Genomic DNA, 17,191 nt, shown 5'->3' on the forward strand with positions numbered 1-17,191 from the left:
TATGGCTTCTCTATTTTTAAGCTTTTTGGGGATCTGCCAACTTGTTTTCCTAATCAGCTGCATCATTATTCGCTCCCACCAGCAGGGCAGGAGGGTTCCGATGTCTCCAAACCCTCACTGGCACTTGTAATTACTGTCTCTGATTCTCACCCACCCTGGTGTGTGTGAGCTGCTCTCAGGTGGTTAACAACGGGCTAACTTATCATGTATCTAGTAGAGAAGATCTCAGAACATGTCTTTTATATGTACAGACACAGTATGGTACAGTTCTTCATGTGTTTTTAAGTGGCTGGCCATTTTGCAAGCAAGATATAAATAGACTAGGTAGTCCTCTCTTCCCAGACATATGACTTTTTCCCTTTCTGGGGCCTGCATTTTCATTTTCTTGTGGCCGTTATTCACAGCACGAAGACATTCCCTTCTACCAACACACAGTTGCCTTTTTTTAGTTAGTTTTGCTTCTAGAGTTCTGGCTAAGAGAGCATTGCCTCAGCCAAGGCCACAAAGAGTTATCCCTCCTCTTCTCTCTCTCTCTCTCTCTCTCTCTCTCTCTCTCTCTCTCTCTCTCTCTCTCCCTCTCCCTCTCCCTCTCCCTCTCTCTCTCTCTCTCTCTCTCTCTCCTTTTAAGATTTTTTTTTATGTATGTGGGCACACTGTCACTGTCTTCAGACACCACCAGAAGAGGGCATCGGATCCCATTACAGATGGTTGTGAGCCACCTTGTGGCTGCTGGGATTGAACTCAGGACCTCTGGAAGAGCAGCCAGTGCTCTTAACCGCTGACCCATCTCTCCAGCACAGCCCTTCCCTTTAGATTTCTGGAACATTTTGAATTGATTGTGTGTGTGTGTGTGTGTGTGTGTGTGTGTGTGTGTGTGTGTGTAGTGTTGTGCCCATTCCTATTCTTTTGCATGTGGGCTTGCACTGTGCCAGTCTCTGCTCCTTGTCCCTACTCCCTGCTATCAGGAGACTTCACAGGGTGATGCTCATGTGCTCTCTGCTGCCTCTACTGGATGCTGACAATGACATCCTTACAAAGACTCCCAGGCTGTGGGAAGAAGCTGCAGGGAGTGCCAGGTGTACTGCCTTCCATTCTACAGGGAGCAAGGAGCACAGAGAAAAGGACTGTTCCCTCATTTAAGGACACTTGCTCCCTTCCATGGTCTCCTGTCTAGAACTCAGCCTCAAGGGCATGCTTAGCAGGAAGCTGGTCTGAGGACACGATAGCATTATTCCGAGTGGCTCTGTGGTGGCCTGAAAGTGGGTGTCCCTACAGAAGACAAAGCAAAGCAGAACTGGGCTAGGGGTACCTGATTTCTGGGCTCAAGGGCGGTCTCAGGACTCAATATGCTTCCAAGTTATTTTTCTCTCCTATTACATTTTTATTTATTTATTGCCAGATAAAACTGAATGCTTGGCACATACCATATGAATTGGAAGAAAATGTATAGGGTGGGATGGGTAAGACAAGACAATTTACAAATGCACTGTGGTTCTTTAGGTCTCATTCTTGTTTTGTTTTGTTTTGTTTTCGAGACAGGGTTTCTCTGTGCAGTCCTGGCTGACCTGGAACTCACTCTGTAGACCAGTAGACCAGGCTGGCCTCGAACTCAGAAATCTGCCTGCCTCTGCCTCTCAAGTGCTGGGATTAAAGGCATGCGCCACTACCACCCGGCTTTAGTTCTCATTCTTGTGATGACATTTAACACCCACTGTGAGTTTTCTGAGACTGTGTGGCCACATAGCACCTTATACCTCTTAAGTCCACCTAACAGGGACTCTAGATACATTAGTGCAAGTCTTCTCATACCCTGGGTTATCCAGATGGTTTCTTACTTCAATGGCATCACCTCTGGGACTGTACCTGTGTCACCAAATTCTTCTTCAGTTTAGATTCTGGGAGTAGTTTGTCAACCCGTGGGGAGCTGGCTGGGATATTGCTTCCATTCCTGTGTTTTCGAGCAAAGCATTTGGATTCAGTGCAGAGGGGGAGCTGGAGTTCCAGACACCGAAGCCAATGAAACCCTCAAAGGGCTCCCTCCACACTCGGGCACAGATTTGCTGCTTGAAATACATTGTTCTCTTACTACTCTTATTTTCTTTAAAATTTTTTTTCTTTTTCTTTTTCCACTTTCAAACAAAGATGTGAGCATTGTTTTCCAGAACAATTGCACTGTCCAGACTCAGAAAAGTGTCAATTCAACCCATGTTGGCTTTTCTCTCTCTCTCTCTCTCTCTCTCTCTCACTCTTTTTAAACTAATTGTAATAAGTGGTTGCTGTGAAAAACGCAGGCTTCCTCAGGCCGCCCTCCCAGTGACCCATACCCTGACCTGCCCAGACCACCTTCTGTCCAAGAGGGGGAAAGTTTTGTTCCTAGATCAGATAAAACCCGGGTTTACCCCTAGCGACCAGCAGGATTAATCAGGCACCAGTAGAACAGCACACAGCAACACTAAAACCCACTCATAGTAAGAAGGACTCGCACCAGGCTGCGCTCGACCCAGGTGCTCACCTCTTCTGTCCTTTGCCCTGAGATGCAGAACCTGCCTCCCCGGTACCCATGGCTTCTGAAAGAGAACGACTTGCTTGCAAGCTAAGAAGCAGGCTACATCAATATGCTATTCACCCAAGCTGGCTAGAAAGTACAAGGGTAGAGAGAAAATTTGCTGTGTGTGTGTGTGGGGGGGGGGGGGGGGGGAGGGGCTCTTGGAGGATTACACTGCTGCCCCATCTGAGACTTACTGGTTAACCTGTAATCCAGAGCAAAAACTATGTAGCACTGACTGGTTTAGAATGAGCCCAAAGGCACTGACTTCTGTGTGGGGCCTTTTGAACATAAATCTTTCCAAAGAGCAAAACGTAACATTAAACATGGCCCATGTATAGATACAAAGCGTAACATTAAACATGTGTAGATACAAAGGAAGTGAAAGGCAGAGAACTTTCTGAACCTTGGCAAGTTTTTGCTCATGGAAAGAGCCCTTTGGGGACACAGTTTTGTCAGGGAAGGAGGTTATCAAATTTTATATTCTGGGGCAAATTTCTTCTTCTTTGTACTACTGGCAGAGAATCATTTTCTTTAGCAATCATTGTCAGCTTCTGTTATTTGTTTGTTTGTTTGTTTGTTTGTTTTTTATCATAGTCTGGTTCCAGGGCAAAGCAGAAAGCAAACAAAATCAATGGTTCAGACTGAGATAATTTAATATCAAATCTACTATGAGTCAAAGTGTATTCTTTCTGATTTGATTTGAAAACGTGTTTTCAAAATAAGCTTATATCACTTCTGGTTGCTAAATACAGCTATTGCTGGTATTGTGGGGAAACCATGGAGAGGTAACAAAGATAAGAGTGACCCTTAGGACGGGGTGACAGAAGGGGGGAAATGAAGGCGGATACCACCCACTAGCAGTCCATTCTAAGTGGTATTTGACTCAGCAATATTTGAGATGGAAGAGACCTGGCAAAATGTGTCTATACAGGAGGGGAAAAAACACATGAATTTAAATGAGATGACAAAGGAATTGTTATTAGGGAATAAAATAAAATAAAATAAAATCGATTTTTTTCCCCTGACCTGTGCCTTATGGGAAGTATTTCAAAGGCAGACCGGGTTTATTTCCCAGTGCCTTCTGGAAGCTCTCCCCCAGGACACACGGCCCATGCTATTAATCTTGACTTAGTGAATGAATGTATTATATGGATTTCAATCCAGACCTTCAAGCCTTAAAGAGCTCCGAAGAGCCCGGATAAAGCGACCCGGTTTTGCTTTGGCGATGGCACAGGGGTGATACCATTTAATTCCCCTTTCATCTCTATGGGAGGCTCCAAAAGCCAACAGGTTTCCTTTCTGCTTCCCAGAGAGAAAGCTTCTGCGGCTTCAGTACCGCTGAGAGACTGGAGGTGGGTGACCCTCTCCATCCGTTACCTTGGAAGCCGTGGAGAGGCGGAAGTAAGCACGAGATAACAGGCTCAGGGCACATTCCTCCCCACTGCGCCGAGACTGACCGCCCATTCCTCCCCGCTGCGCCGAGACTGACCGCCCTCCCAAATGGCCAGTTTGTTTTTTGATTTTCCACGGTCCAGCCCTGTGTTTAGCACAGAAAGACACTTTGGAAGCCACAACACTTGTCATCCCCGCAAATACACACAAGGACAAAGCAGGGGGCATGTCTGCTTTGTCCTGTCAGGCAAATTATGATCTAAGTTTTCTGTCAACACCACCTTGTGCGTGCCCGTGCGTTGTTTAACGCAATAGCAACCTGTTTGTGGGGATTCTAAAATATAATTGAAGTTTCTAGCTGAAGAGGGGGAAGGAGGGAGGGAGGGAGTGAAGGGTGGAGGGAAGGAGGGGGGATTAAATGGGTAGAGTAAGGACAGAGAGATGGCAAAATGGTTAGAGCACTTGTTGCTCTTGAGTGGGACCCAGCACCCACGGGGCGGCTCACAACCATCTATATATAGTTCCAGGGGACCCAATGGCCTCTTCTGATCTCTGTAGCTACAGGTATTCACAGGGTACAAACATATACATACATGCAGGCAAAACACTCTCATAATATAAATATCTTTTAAAGTAAAATGCTGAGGAAAATTAGAGCAGATTTTAGACTGGAGGAAAGGTTTTATGCCTCCACAGGCCACATACAGGGGACCCAAGAGGGAAAAAAAAGATACGAGGGACTTGGGTAGCAAATGAGTGAGCCGGAGTGGATTAGACCAACTCATAAAATGACTAGTAACAACCAGGCGGTGGCTGGACATCATAATCTGTTACCCAGGGTGGACACAACAGCCAAGAAAGCCTCCTAGTTCATTACATTTTTACGGTAGGTATGAGGACAGGACCCCCATCGATCAGCCTCTTTATCAGAAGATATCAGCCTGGTCTACAGAGTGAGTTCCAGGACAGCCAGGGCTATACAGAGAAACCCTGTCTCAAAAAATAAAATAAAATAAAATAATCAACGTGGACAAAAAATGGATGTGCGAAACAGGCAACACTCTGATTCGCTATCCCAAGACCCAGTCTTGGGATAGGCTGAGGGAAACAGAATTTGGAACCTAAGGGGGCGGGGCGTGTAGCAAGCACAAGTCATAGAGACTGAGTTTTCACAGCTTCAACCTAGTCAGTAGGATTGTTAGGACGTGTGGGAGAAAAGTTAGCAGAAATGAGGTGTGTGGGGGCGGGGTCAGAAAGATCTTACATTTCCAGTCACAGAAAATAAACCTCGGGAAGCTGAAGGTAGAACCTGTGTGTGGCATTGCAAGAAGACTCTGGGGTCACTCCTCAGTGTCGAAAAGTAAAGCAAACAAGAAAGCAGAGGTTTCCACAAAAAAAAAAAAAAACCAAAAAAAACAAAAAAAAAGTTTTAAAATCAGAAAAAGAGGGCTGGCAAGATGGCACTTTTAAATCTGTTAAACACACACTACCTTATAAGCCAGGTAACATACCCCACAATGGAGGACGGAGCTGACTTCAGAAGCTGCCCTCTGACCTACCTACACACACACACACACACACACACACACACACACTCTCACACACACACTCACACACACACTCACACACTCACACACACTCACACACACATACACACACACACTCACACACTCACTCACACACACATACACACACTCACACACACACACACTCACACACACACTCTCACACACACACACACTCACACACACACCACACACACATACACACACACACTCTCACTCACACACACACTCACACACACACACACACTCACACACACACACACACTCACACACACACACACACACACACACACACACTAATAAATGAGACTAAGCTATGGAATCATATAAAACAAGCGGCTAAATCTTTCAAGCAGTCTTCATATTATGGGTTAGAAGCAAAAGCCGAGTCATTTCAACCAAGACGGGGAAAATCAACGCAACTGCTCACTGATAGGACGTGGCGTCTTCAAATGCTTCTTTTTTCCTCCAGGAAAGAAAACTGTTCACGTTGTAGACCTCACATATGCCCGGGACGCCAAAATACACCGAATATACAACAATGCAAGGATTTAGCTTTTGTCTGACTCTGTTAATCTCTGAAAGGCTTGTTTTTGATGTGAATTAATTGGATAGTCTAACATGTGCCTATCTGCCCATCAAAGTATCTGTGAATCAAGTGACAACTGGCGTAGGCACTTGGCTGGGTAACAGCAGTATGGCTCGGCCCCTCCCAATATGAGATGGTCACACAGGCTTTGCCAGAAGGAGCCTGCCTTGTGAAGTTACCACAATGAGCGAGCAAGGGACAGAGCCTCCTCTGGCCTGAAGCTGAAAAGATCCTCCGGAGCCTTTAAGATGAACTGGAAAGCTAGGGTCTGACCAAGAGGTCTCTGAAGCCTAAATATCTCCATTGTGATGCAAATCTTAATTTTCAATCAAAATTGTCTGAAAAAAAAAGTTTCTCTGGAAAGCAATGGAGGAAGCAAGCCTAAATCTGATTTCTCTCTGTGTGGACTTCCTATTCAACCTTTAAGTAAATGCTATTAAACAATTAAACATGCAACGTCTTTCACAGCTGACGACTGAAGACTTTGCTCTGTCCGTTAGCGGCAGTTTTAATTAACCACAGTGTGAGTCTCAAGTGGCGCTGGGCGTATGAAGGATAAATGATCGTGGCTTGTTGGGAGTCCCCAGTTTGGGTGCCAATGTAACAAGCAGCTAAGAGCATTTTAGCTTTGACAGGCGTTCAGTGATGGAGTCTTAGCTGAGACCTTTCTCAGCCTGGATCCTGTACCTAAGCCCAGATGAATGAATTACGATGGAACACAAAGGGAAAACACCACAGACTAGACGTTTTCCTGGCTGTATTTTAAAAACTGGACATTGAAATATGGGATTTAAAAACAAAAACAAACAAACAACGACAACAACAACAAAAAACCTCTACAGATAGCTTGGGGACCTTTAGACTTGGAGACTTGGTTTAAGAAAGTCTTTCGCCTGCCTGTTTAGAGGTGTTTCTATAAAAGTGTGTGTACATGGATATGAGTGTGCACACACTCTAGTGCAAGCGCATGCAAGCCTGTGTCTCTGACGATACCCTTAGAGATGGAGCGTTTCTCCTGCCAAAATACACACACAGCCCAGGATTAAAGGCGCTGAAACCTACCAGCAAGTTCTTAACGCCCTCCCACAATCATTAGACCAAATCCACATCATTCTAGATTCATTTTCTCCTTTATTCATCCGTCCAACTAATTCCCCCCGCATTCACCAGGCTTATATCTTAATCTTTTCTGTTACATGGAGAATACATAATGAAAAGCTGCATTTTCTGGGTACATGCACACATTGGGAACGGATGAACCATACGTGAAGTGACATACAATGCTGAATGCTGGCTGAATGGTCTCCAGCACTAAAAACACGGCGAACCCAGGAACAAAAAGCAGACGAACAAGAGCCAGCGCCGGCCCGGCCTCCGCAAGGACACCAGGGGATTCGCCGGGGAAAACATGGGTATAATTTCAGTGTTTTCAATCACGCAAGCTGTGGGAAAGGAGTCACCATCTGATGTTTGATTGTGTGGGATATGTTTTTGGCAGTGGCCCTGTATTCTGCATTGACAAAAAAAAAAAAAAAAAAAAAGTAAAAGAAAAAAAAAAGAAAGAAAGAGAAAAGTGGGGGAGGTGGAGGCGGGGCAAGGAAATAAAAAAGAATGCAGTTACATTTGCAGTTTTCAATTTGCTGCTTTGGGGACAGACACAGCTGACAGTTCTGACCAGTGGCCACCTGAAAATTAGGGCCAGGACCTGGCTACTGTCCCCTCTGTGGTGTCCTCCCCCGCCCCAACTGCCTGGGCCTCCTTTTATGCTCCATGCTACCACAGGGGACTTTTATCCACTCTCCCCGTTGCCTGGTTAACTTACAGCTGAGCTGTGGGGCTGATGTTTGCCTGATTTAATAAAGTCTTTTATCTGAGGTAGTGGCTGAGGAAGGAAGGTGGGGGACCTGGCAGAGGGGAAGGGGCCCCGGCTCTCACCAGCAGGCATTTCCTGGCAGGGATGGAGACAAAAGGGGAGGGTGGCCAGAGGACTCCCAGGCAACATGTGCAGGACTGGCACTCAGCTGCCAGGTGGCTCCAGAGGGTAAGTGTCCAGATATAGGGGTTGGCCATGTGGTTTGTGGATGGAGGCAGTCAGTAGTGGTTAGCAGCCACAGATTCCAGAAAGAGCTAGGTTTGTCCTCACCCAGACTGCTCAATTTAACAAATAAACACTCGGGATGCCGGGCCAGATCTGTCTCATAAAAACAACAAAACATTAAAACGATGAACTTGGAATCCAGATTTGCCCTGTATTTTATCAACCCTGTTTCCAGGGTTCAAGCGCCCCCTCCTCACCAGCTGGAGAGGGACAGACAACCTCCCCAATCTGTCTCAGGCCATTCTGAAGATGGTAGGGAAATGGAAGGAATCAGAGAAAGGGGCCTCTGGGCCTTGCCAGTAAACATGTGCTTCCCACACCCAGCTATGCTACAGTAAACAGCCTGATTTCCAGTCCGTGCAAGGAGACGTTGCTAGCGAGCCCAGACAATCCAGTGCTGTCCCTGCCAGTGGGCTCTACATGGCTTTATTTATGCTTTTAAGCCAGACTGAACTCCCTGGTCAGCACTATTGCTTTTTTTTTGGGGGGGGGGGGAGATGCAGTTTTTTTATTAGAATACTTTAAATTGTGTTTGCAAATATTTAACACAGGGGGAAACAAAAACAGCTCTGTTCAGTCCTTCCCAATTCCTAGGGGCCAAAACAACCAGAAAGAAAGATGAAGGGGGTCTTAGGCAGGCTGAGGTTTAAAGCCTTACTGAGTAGGCTTTACTCCTACTGTTCTGCACTTTCAGGTGTGCACCTGCTCACACCAGAGATGCATTTATAACATGATAAATGGTTCCCAGGCAGCCCTCGGAGGCTGAATTACAACATAGCTGCCATTCAAAGAACTCTGGGTCTCCCACTCGAAAGCCTCAGGACAATTCTGGGGCAAGGCCTTCGAGACATCTACAGAATGCCTCCGGGTGGCAGCCTCAAAGATTTCAGTGGGTGACAACCTAATAGGGCTCCCCTGAAGGGTGCTGGGCAAAGGCTTCCCCAGCCTTCAATTGAGCCAACTGGGTAGCATCAGAGACCTCCATGGGAGTCTACTGCATGGCAGCCTCGTGGACCTGCACTGGAGCCAACTGGGTGGCAGCCTCTCGAACCTGCACCAGGCCTATGTGTGTACATATTAGGGGCAGGGTTAAATATATGGCATAACCTCACTTTTCCAGATAGGGTCTCTCACTGAACCCAGGTCTCACTGCTTCAGCGCCCCCAAGCTAGGAGGCTGGCTCATACCACGCCCAGTCTTAGGTGCTCAGGACCCAGATTTGGGTTTCCATGATCACACAGCAAATGTTTTACGGATTGAGCCATCTCCGCAGCCTTCTCGGGGCTACTTTGCATCACCCATGCTTGCGTTCACTTTGCAGAAGCCCTTCTGGCCACAGGGACATATTTCCATAAATAAGCATATATGTGCATGGTCCGGAGTTCCCCAGGTGTGGGCCTCCACAATGCGTCTCCTTTACAGTACTGGAGATTGAAAGTGTCTCTGCAAATAGCAGGCATCTGAGGAGCCCAGATCTCATGGTCAGATAGTTCAGGAAGCCGCTGTCCACTATCCTTCATGGTGTGGTCACACTCAAGTGTAGGATCAGTGGTTTCTGCAGCAAACTGGCCCAAGTGATTAGGGGAAGATCTAAAAGAACACGTTTCCTATACCGTGCCCATTCCTGGAAGGCACACGTAGCTGCTTACAGCTTACGCTGGCCGGGAAGAGGAGTGTTCCCCACGAGGGGAAATTGCTGTTTTCAAGCACAGGGCAGGGCTGTAATGGCCATTTATAATGACCGCATTAGCATGGCCCCTGCAATAGACCTACAATAAATTAAGGCTGCATTGCAATTAGCACCAATGATCACAGCTGCCGCCATAAACGGCATATGCACTAATTAAATAATTTGTCACTTGACTGTTTAAACAAACAACTCAGCCTCTTTATATTACACTCTGCCATTTCCAGCACACCGCCATGGGCCATTAACCCAGAGGAGGGAACAGCTCACAGCCCTGCTCCTGGAGCTACATCTACACAGCAGGATAAGGGGTGAAAGGTAAGATTCACCTGGACCACAGCTGTCTTCAGACTGGGAGCATCCTCTTGGAGTATGAGCTCCAACAGAATAAAGCCGATCCTGCCTTTCAGGCTTTTGGAAAACAGCCTGCCCCAGGCTACCCTCTCCACACACCATTAAATAGGTCCCTGCCTGTTCCAGGCTACCCTCTCCCCAACACACCATTAGGTAGGTCCCTGACAGAGATTTTTATCTACACCCACTTTTCTATCTTCAGCCACAAGTTTCTCCCCATTTACAACACTTTATGTAGTTTTTCCTCTTAACATATATATTATATATATTTAACATACATTCTACATTTATAATCTAATATACAATATATATTATATTTTAACAATATATAATATATTGTTGGAAAATACTGTCTGTAAAAAAATAAGCTCCGAAGCCCCTCCCCGGAAATCCACTGGGCTGTGACTCTATCAATGGACTGGTCCACTCAAGAGGCCCAAACACTCTTGATCTAATCACCCCTAAAGACTGCCCTCTGAACACTGTTGCTCTTGGATCAAGCCTTGAACACAGGGGACACTTACAGTCCAAATCATAAGAGCTAGGTACTGACTTTGTTGTTAGGGTAATCAGGTAAGGGGGCTATAACTACCAACATGTTACAGACCAGGGCTTCTCTGCCTGCCATACACAGAAGCCAATACTATGACACCGGGCTTTTTAGAGTGTGGAGGACAGGAGCTACAAGCTCAAAATCCCATCCCCCAACAATTATAGGAGAATCTGTGAGAGAGGAGAGAGAGCTTGCTTGTAAGCTAGCATGCCTCTTCGCAGGGCACGTGTTGCTTTGGTCAGGGGGGTTATGTTGGTCCATTACATTGTTGACAGAAGACCCAGCCGCTTCTGCCCAAGTGCAGGGTTGATTTCAAACTGAAAGAATCACTAGTGAACAGTCTGGAGACTTTTTCTGGAAGCCAACTGAAGAACTCCATCCTTTAAGGTGAGCGCAGGCCTTAGTGGAATTCAAAAGCTTGAGAGTAGTCTGTCCCCTACCGTGAGACAGGGGACCGTGCCACCAGACAGAAGACCCGGGAAGGTAGCTCAGAACTCAAGGTAATCTCCTAATTGAGAATGGCCGGCGTCCAAACTAGCTCACAACCAGTCCCGGTCCTGGAGCACGTGCCCACAACAGCCCACTAAGCGGACCATGACAACCGGTCACATACCATAGAGCACAGAGTTCTCCATGCTAAGGAGGTATCTAGATAGGCCCTGAGTGTTTGGCCAATGAGCTTCCCTTTCTGGCCATCCCTTCCTGCAATCTCTGGTTCACCCTGAGTAAGTGGCATGCATTCTCATCTGCCATGAATAAAGCCGTTTGGACAAGCAAGGACCATCTCCTTCATCAAGGAAACATGGGCTGGGACCCCGATCTTAACACTGCTTTTCACCTACCCTGTGCTTTGACAGCCTGGCACACCAACAGCAAGGAAGAAATGTGGAAGGACACAATACTGTTCGTCTCCACCTGCTCTGGTCTTGTATAAGGCCAGTGCATGCAAGGGTTTGCCTGTTCATTCATGGCTGTATTCGCCGTGCCCAGGGCAGGGTGTGGCATATCATCTCTATTCATTAAAGCCTTAGATAATCTAAGGAGAAATGAAAAGGGGTTCTACAGAGGCTAGAGTGTGTGTGGGCCCAGCGTTGGGTATCTACCGCAGGAGACTGCTTACACATGGATCAAGCTAACCAAAGTCTTTATTAGCCGGCCAGTGACTACACTAGGTGTTCAGGAACCTAGTGTAGCACTGAGCCTTTCTCAGGATGAGCTTTTAAGCACAATAAAAATAAAAATAAAAAAAAAAACATATCCTAGGTTGACATACTTGAGTTAACAAGGACAGTTAGCCAGGAGGGAAATTACAGAAGTCAAAAAGCAAGGTTAGTAGTACATTTGGAGGCTTCCCCACAACTATGGACGTTGATGGATTTGGCCTTTGTTTTCGTTTGGAGGGTGGTGCTGTCTATGTGCTGAGTTTATAGCCAGAATGGCATGCCCATCATGGAGTCAGTTGTGCTAAGGTCTCAGGGCCTGCTAAGGTCTGGGCCCTGTTACCCCTTGGAGCAATGGGGAAGCTTTGGGGAGATCAGAGCTTTACCATCATAATCTATGCAGTTGCCTCTTGATCTTTCCCTCCTCTTACAAAAAAGGGGGAGGGTTGTGAGGGTGTGTGTGTATGTGTGTATGTGTCTGTGTGTGTGTTCACATGCACATACTGATGCACACACATGCATATGCATGCATGGGGACCCAAGGCTAACATGGGGCATCTTCTTCAATCACTTTCTACCTTATTTAAGACTTGTGGTTGCTCACTGAGCCGGAGGCTTGACATTTCAAGATGTGAATGCTGGTCCTCACATTTCCGGGACAAGCACTTTCCCCACTGTGTTCTCTCCTATCTGCCTTCTCGGCTTTCCTCCCAGCTCCCAAAAGTTTTAGCTCCTGAAATAGATTGGCCCCACAGGCCAACAAAAGAGATGTCTGAACCTGGGGTGGAGGGAGTAGGTCATGTCCTCAGAGCAAAGTGTCTGACAATCACCATAGGACAGCTATAGACGACAGAGTTGGAGGAAACAGAATGGCCTCTGGAAGGCTTTGGAAGGAGGACTGTCAACAGTGGAGGCAGCCTTTCTGTCAGGTCTGAAGTTGTAACTTTCCTAGGTCGGACCATGTTGCTGTTGACGAGGGCAGGGACAGAACAGAACAGATGTTTGATCAGAATACTGGCAATATGGGCAGAATCATCATATTCTCTAAGTCTCTAACTGCTCCCCGCCTGCATTGTCTATATACTGTTTCTTTTTACGTTTATATTTTTAAAAGCAGGGTCTCATGTAGCCCAGGCTAGCCCAAACTCTTTAAGTAGAGGCTGGACTCAAACTCCTGATCTTTCTGCCTCCATCCCTCAAGGGGATGGGCTTACAGAAGTTCACTGCACACCTGCTATGTACTGTTTCTACCGTTTTGTTTTTAAGATTATTTTCAAAGATAAAATTACAAGGCGTCTGGAACAAAAATTATAGTTCTTAGCCGGAGAGTGGTAGTGCACGCCTTTAATCCCAGTACTTGGGAGGCAGAGGCAGGCAGATTTCTGAGTTTGAGGCCAGCCTGTTCTACGATGGAGTGAGTTCCAGGACAGTTAGGGTTATACAGAGAAACCCTGTCTTGAAAAAAAAAATAGTTCTTTGGGTTGACTATATAATTACTGCATATACATATATATATGTATATATATAATATATATGTACACATATACTTGTGCAGTATGTACTGCACACAATTTGTATCTGTGCTTCACTTCAAATCTCTCATGCACACACTCATGAGAGGAGGCAGGAGAGCAGCCAGCGGGCAGGAAAGATGGTAAAGCAAGGGTTATATTTAATAGCTCTGCAAATAAAATGTGTAATATTGTCTCTTATTTACAGAGTTTTGCGCCTAATTTTCTTATTTTAAATAACTCACTAGTTTAAACTGCCCAGTACCAGAACCTGCCTGTCATAGAGTCTGTGTAAATGGAATAGATCCAAATATAGCCAGTGGCAATACCAGACAAGCAAGTCTGATACTGGAAGCATGACAAGTCATTGAGGACAGACCCCCCCAGAAGGCCCCTTCGAAAACCAGAAACAGAAACAGAAGGGCTGGGTCAAAAGAATGAGATCTGAGTCAGATCTTGGGCTCTGGGAAGAGATGACATTCTCAACTGCCTGGAAGGTCATGTGTCCTCTGTCACAGGGTTTCAGCACTGGATCACAGTTATGACAAACTTTTCTCCTAAATGTTTCTGTATCTACAAGTTTAAGCCAGAGAGTGTGTATGATGCTTCACCGAGCAAGTAGATAGGTTAGTGAACCCTACTTACTGGCGGTTATGCAATTCCCTCTCCTTTTCTCTATTAGAAGCAAGTGTCTCAAAGATTTTACACACACACACACACACACACACACACACACACACACACACGCTCTGGGAATTAGGATGGGGAAATAATTTGTGTGTATGTGTGTGTTCATGGGGTCTACATCTGAGGATTTAACAAACTGCGGAGCAAAAATATTAAGAAAAGAAACTGTGTCCACACTGAACATGGATGCCTTTCTCCCTTGTCAAAGTTTCCTAGCAACATATGTGACAGACACACCTGAGTTAAACTTCTAGGACTGACAGAGTGATTGCAGAGCTAGAATGTAACTGTTGTGAGCCAAGCTTACCTTGGGCTGGCTTAGCCCCTAAATGGATACTTAGTGTCCACCTCTTGGCGCAGCTGAACATCCTTGTGACTATTAGATAAAGCCTTCTGTCTAAAGCAGAGCCCTAGCCTCTGTGAATGCATAGGGGATAACTGACTCTTATCTGAACTGGTTGTTCACTGCCTCCTGAGGAAGGCTCTGGAGGTAGCTCTATATTAAGACAAAGTGTGTTGAGGAAGAGAACCACAGTGGTAGGACATTCCAGTGCCTACTGAGAGGAGAGACAGCCGAAATCCAAGTCTGACTGTCAGCCTCCAAGGGCTCTCTCCTCACCAGCAGCTCTGAGCTGCCTTCCACACAAATGCTATGTCAGTCTATACTGGATTTTGTTAAATGAAACAGCAGAGCCACACTACACACACACACCCTGACACTCACACAATTTTCCCCTTATGACACACAACGCAAGGGAGGATACTAGGGTTGTATTTTTCACTTGAGTTCCCTGTGAATAAGCAGCCTCCTTCTTCCCACCCTGGTCAGGGAGCAATGCTGAATTGTTCCCGAGTAGAAGGGAGAGATTTATGGGCTGAATCCTGCTCCGAGTCAGAGAGAAAAGTATTTCTTTAGAAAGACATCTTCAGATGATTATTTTGAGAGACTTTCTGGTAATCCCCAGTAAATCTGCATGTTAATAGGAGTCATTTACTCAAAGCAGGGGTCCAGGAAAATAGCTTTACATAATAAGGGGAGCTTGATTTGATTACTCCAATTTGGTCCTTGCTATTGAATTCATGGCCAAGCCAAGCTTTTGGAAGCTTTACAGAATGATAAACAAAACAGGAATAGCAGAAGACTAATAGCATTCAACCTGTCCGTCTTTATTTCTTCTCGCACACAGGGAAACAGGACAGACACGGGAAAGCCAGTGATAAGCTCCTTTGCATTCAGGGATAACGTATTGGTTTCTTCCCACACCAGAACTCTAAGCCTACCTAGTATTTGCTAAGACTGTGGACAGCTCCTTCCTATGGGAGGCAACCCTCTTTCTTATGATGTGGGAGCTTTTGTTCACCAAGACCCCAAAGTGCTGGTTGACATCTTCAGTTGCTCTTGGTCCTTTTAAATCAGAGAAATCTTTTAATATTTTTATTAGCACATGTTAATTATACATAATAAGGAGTTTCATTATGCATTGTCTTATATGTATATAATGTATCTTGATCATAGCCACCACACATCCTGATCCTGTCCAAACCTCTCCTGGCCCCTCTTCTTCCCTACTATGGAAGGACTTTTTAAACTTTAGTCTATTTGGCTGGGCAAGATGATTCAGATCTCTAACCCCAACAGTCGGGAGGCTGAGGCAGGAGGATCGTCAGGAGCTGGAGGGCAACTTAGAGAGCAAAAGTCTTGTTTCTAAAATAAACAGGCAAACTGACCAAAATTAAATGAAGTCAGTTGGCGCTTCTGTAGGCTCTTATTTTAGCCTGCTGCCAACACACACACACACACACACACACACACACACACACACACACCAGCCTGCAGATCTGGACTAAGGATGGCTCAGTTAAGAACACTCGCTGCTCTTGCAAAGGGCCCAGGGTCAGTCCCCAGCAGCCACAGAGCTGCTCATAAGTAACCCCCTATAATCCCAGTCCCGGGGGAGCTGATGCACTTTCTGCCCTCCTCAGGCACTGCGTGCTCTTGGAGCACACACATACATGCAGACAAAATGCTCATTCACAAAACTGAAATAAACAAATCTTATATAAAACATATAACATTTCAAATGTATTATTTAAATAAACAAAGCTTTCACCTCAAAGGGAATGATGTTGTTTATTCTGGAGCCATATGGTGACCATGTTCCAACATGGTCACAGCCTTAGGAATTCTTTATGGTTAAAAAACAAAATGAAGCCAGCTTTGAACACACTGTGTTGGCAGGTTACGGCAAAGCATGAAGTCCCTACTACAGTCTTGCTTGGTAACATCTGGGTTGATGGAAGTTTGAGGATTGCTTGTATATCCTGAAAGATTTACTCCGTAGTCCCAAGGCTGATCACTCACACACAGAGGTGGCCAATAAATAGCCATTTAGACTCTGGCCCTGCTACCTTGTAACTCTCTACAATCATTAAATTCTATTCGGCCATTTAACGGTTAACACTGCTACCGCTTTTATGTATTTATTTTCTGAGAACTCCCTTTAACAGCATCTTATATGATGTTATAGTTTGAATATGAGATCTTTCCCCACAGGCTTTTATATTTGAACACTTTGTCCCCAGGGGGCTTCTATTATTTTGGGAAGTTGTGAGGTGGAACTTACATGGAGGAGGAAATGAGTCACGAGGGGCAGGTCTTGAGGGTTATAGCCCTAACACACTTCCTGCCTCATCTCTAGCTTCCAGGTTGGCACTGGGTAACAAGCTGCTGCCACGTTCCTGGCACCATAGGCACACCCTCTGCCCTGTCTTCACTCCCTTGATGGACTCTTCGCCCCTTCAACCATGAGGTGAGATAAATTTCCTCCCCTGAGTGGTTTCTTCCAGGTACTTGGTAACAACCTTAAGAAAGCGAAGACACAAGCAGTGGCCCACTTATCAAAATTAAGAAATTACCCTTACATACTGCGCAGGACTATTCACGCAGTTCCAGAGCTTGGTCACCTCGCTGGTGTCTCCAGGACTATTCACGCAATTCCAGAGCCTGATCACCTCCCTGGTGTCTCCACGGATGTCCACTGTCTGTT

At 45.9% G+C, this 17,191-nt stretch overlaps 1 long non-coding RNA gene and 1 other non-coding gene across 2 annotated transcripts in view; both read right to left on the minus strand.

Moving 5' to 3' along the window:
- The window catches only part of Gm41492, a 66,077-nt gene that overhangs the window by 31,595 nt on the left and 17,291 nt on the right, over positions 1 to 17,191 (minus strand). The gene's annotated exons all lie outside the window — the stretch shown is intronic.
- Gm9881 lies at positions 775 to 5,538 on the minus strand. The gene has a single exon (XR_141302.4). It is a non-coding gene; the product is annotated as a predicted gene 9881 (transcript).

The sequence above is a fragment of the Mus musculus genome, chromosome 16 (assembly GCF_000001635.26).
Source record: "Mus musculus strain C57BL/6J chromosome 16, GRCm38.p6 C57BL/6J".
NCBI lineage: Eukaryota > Metazoa > Chordata > Mammalia > Rodentia > Muridae > Mus > Mus musculus.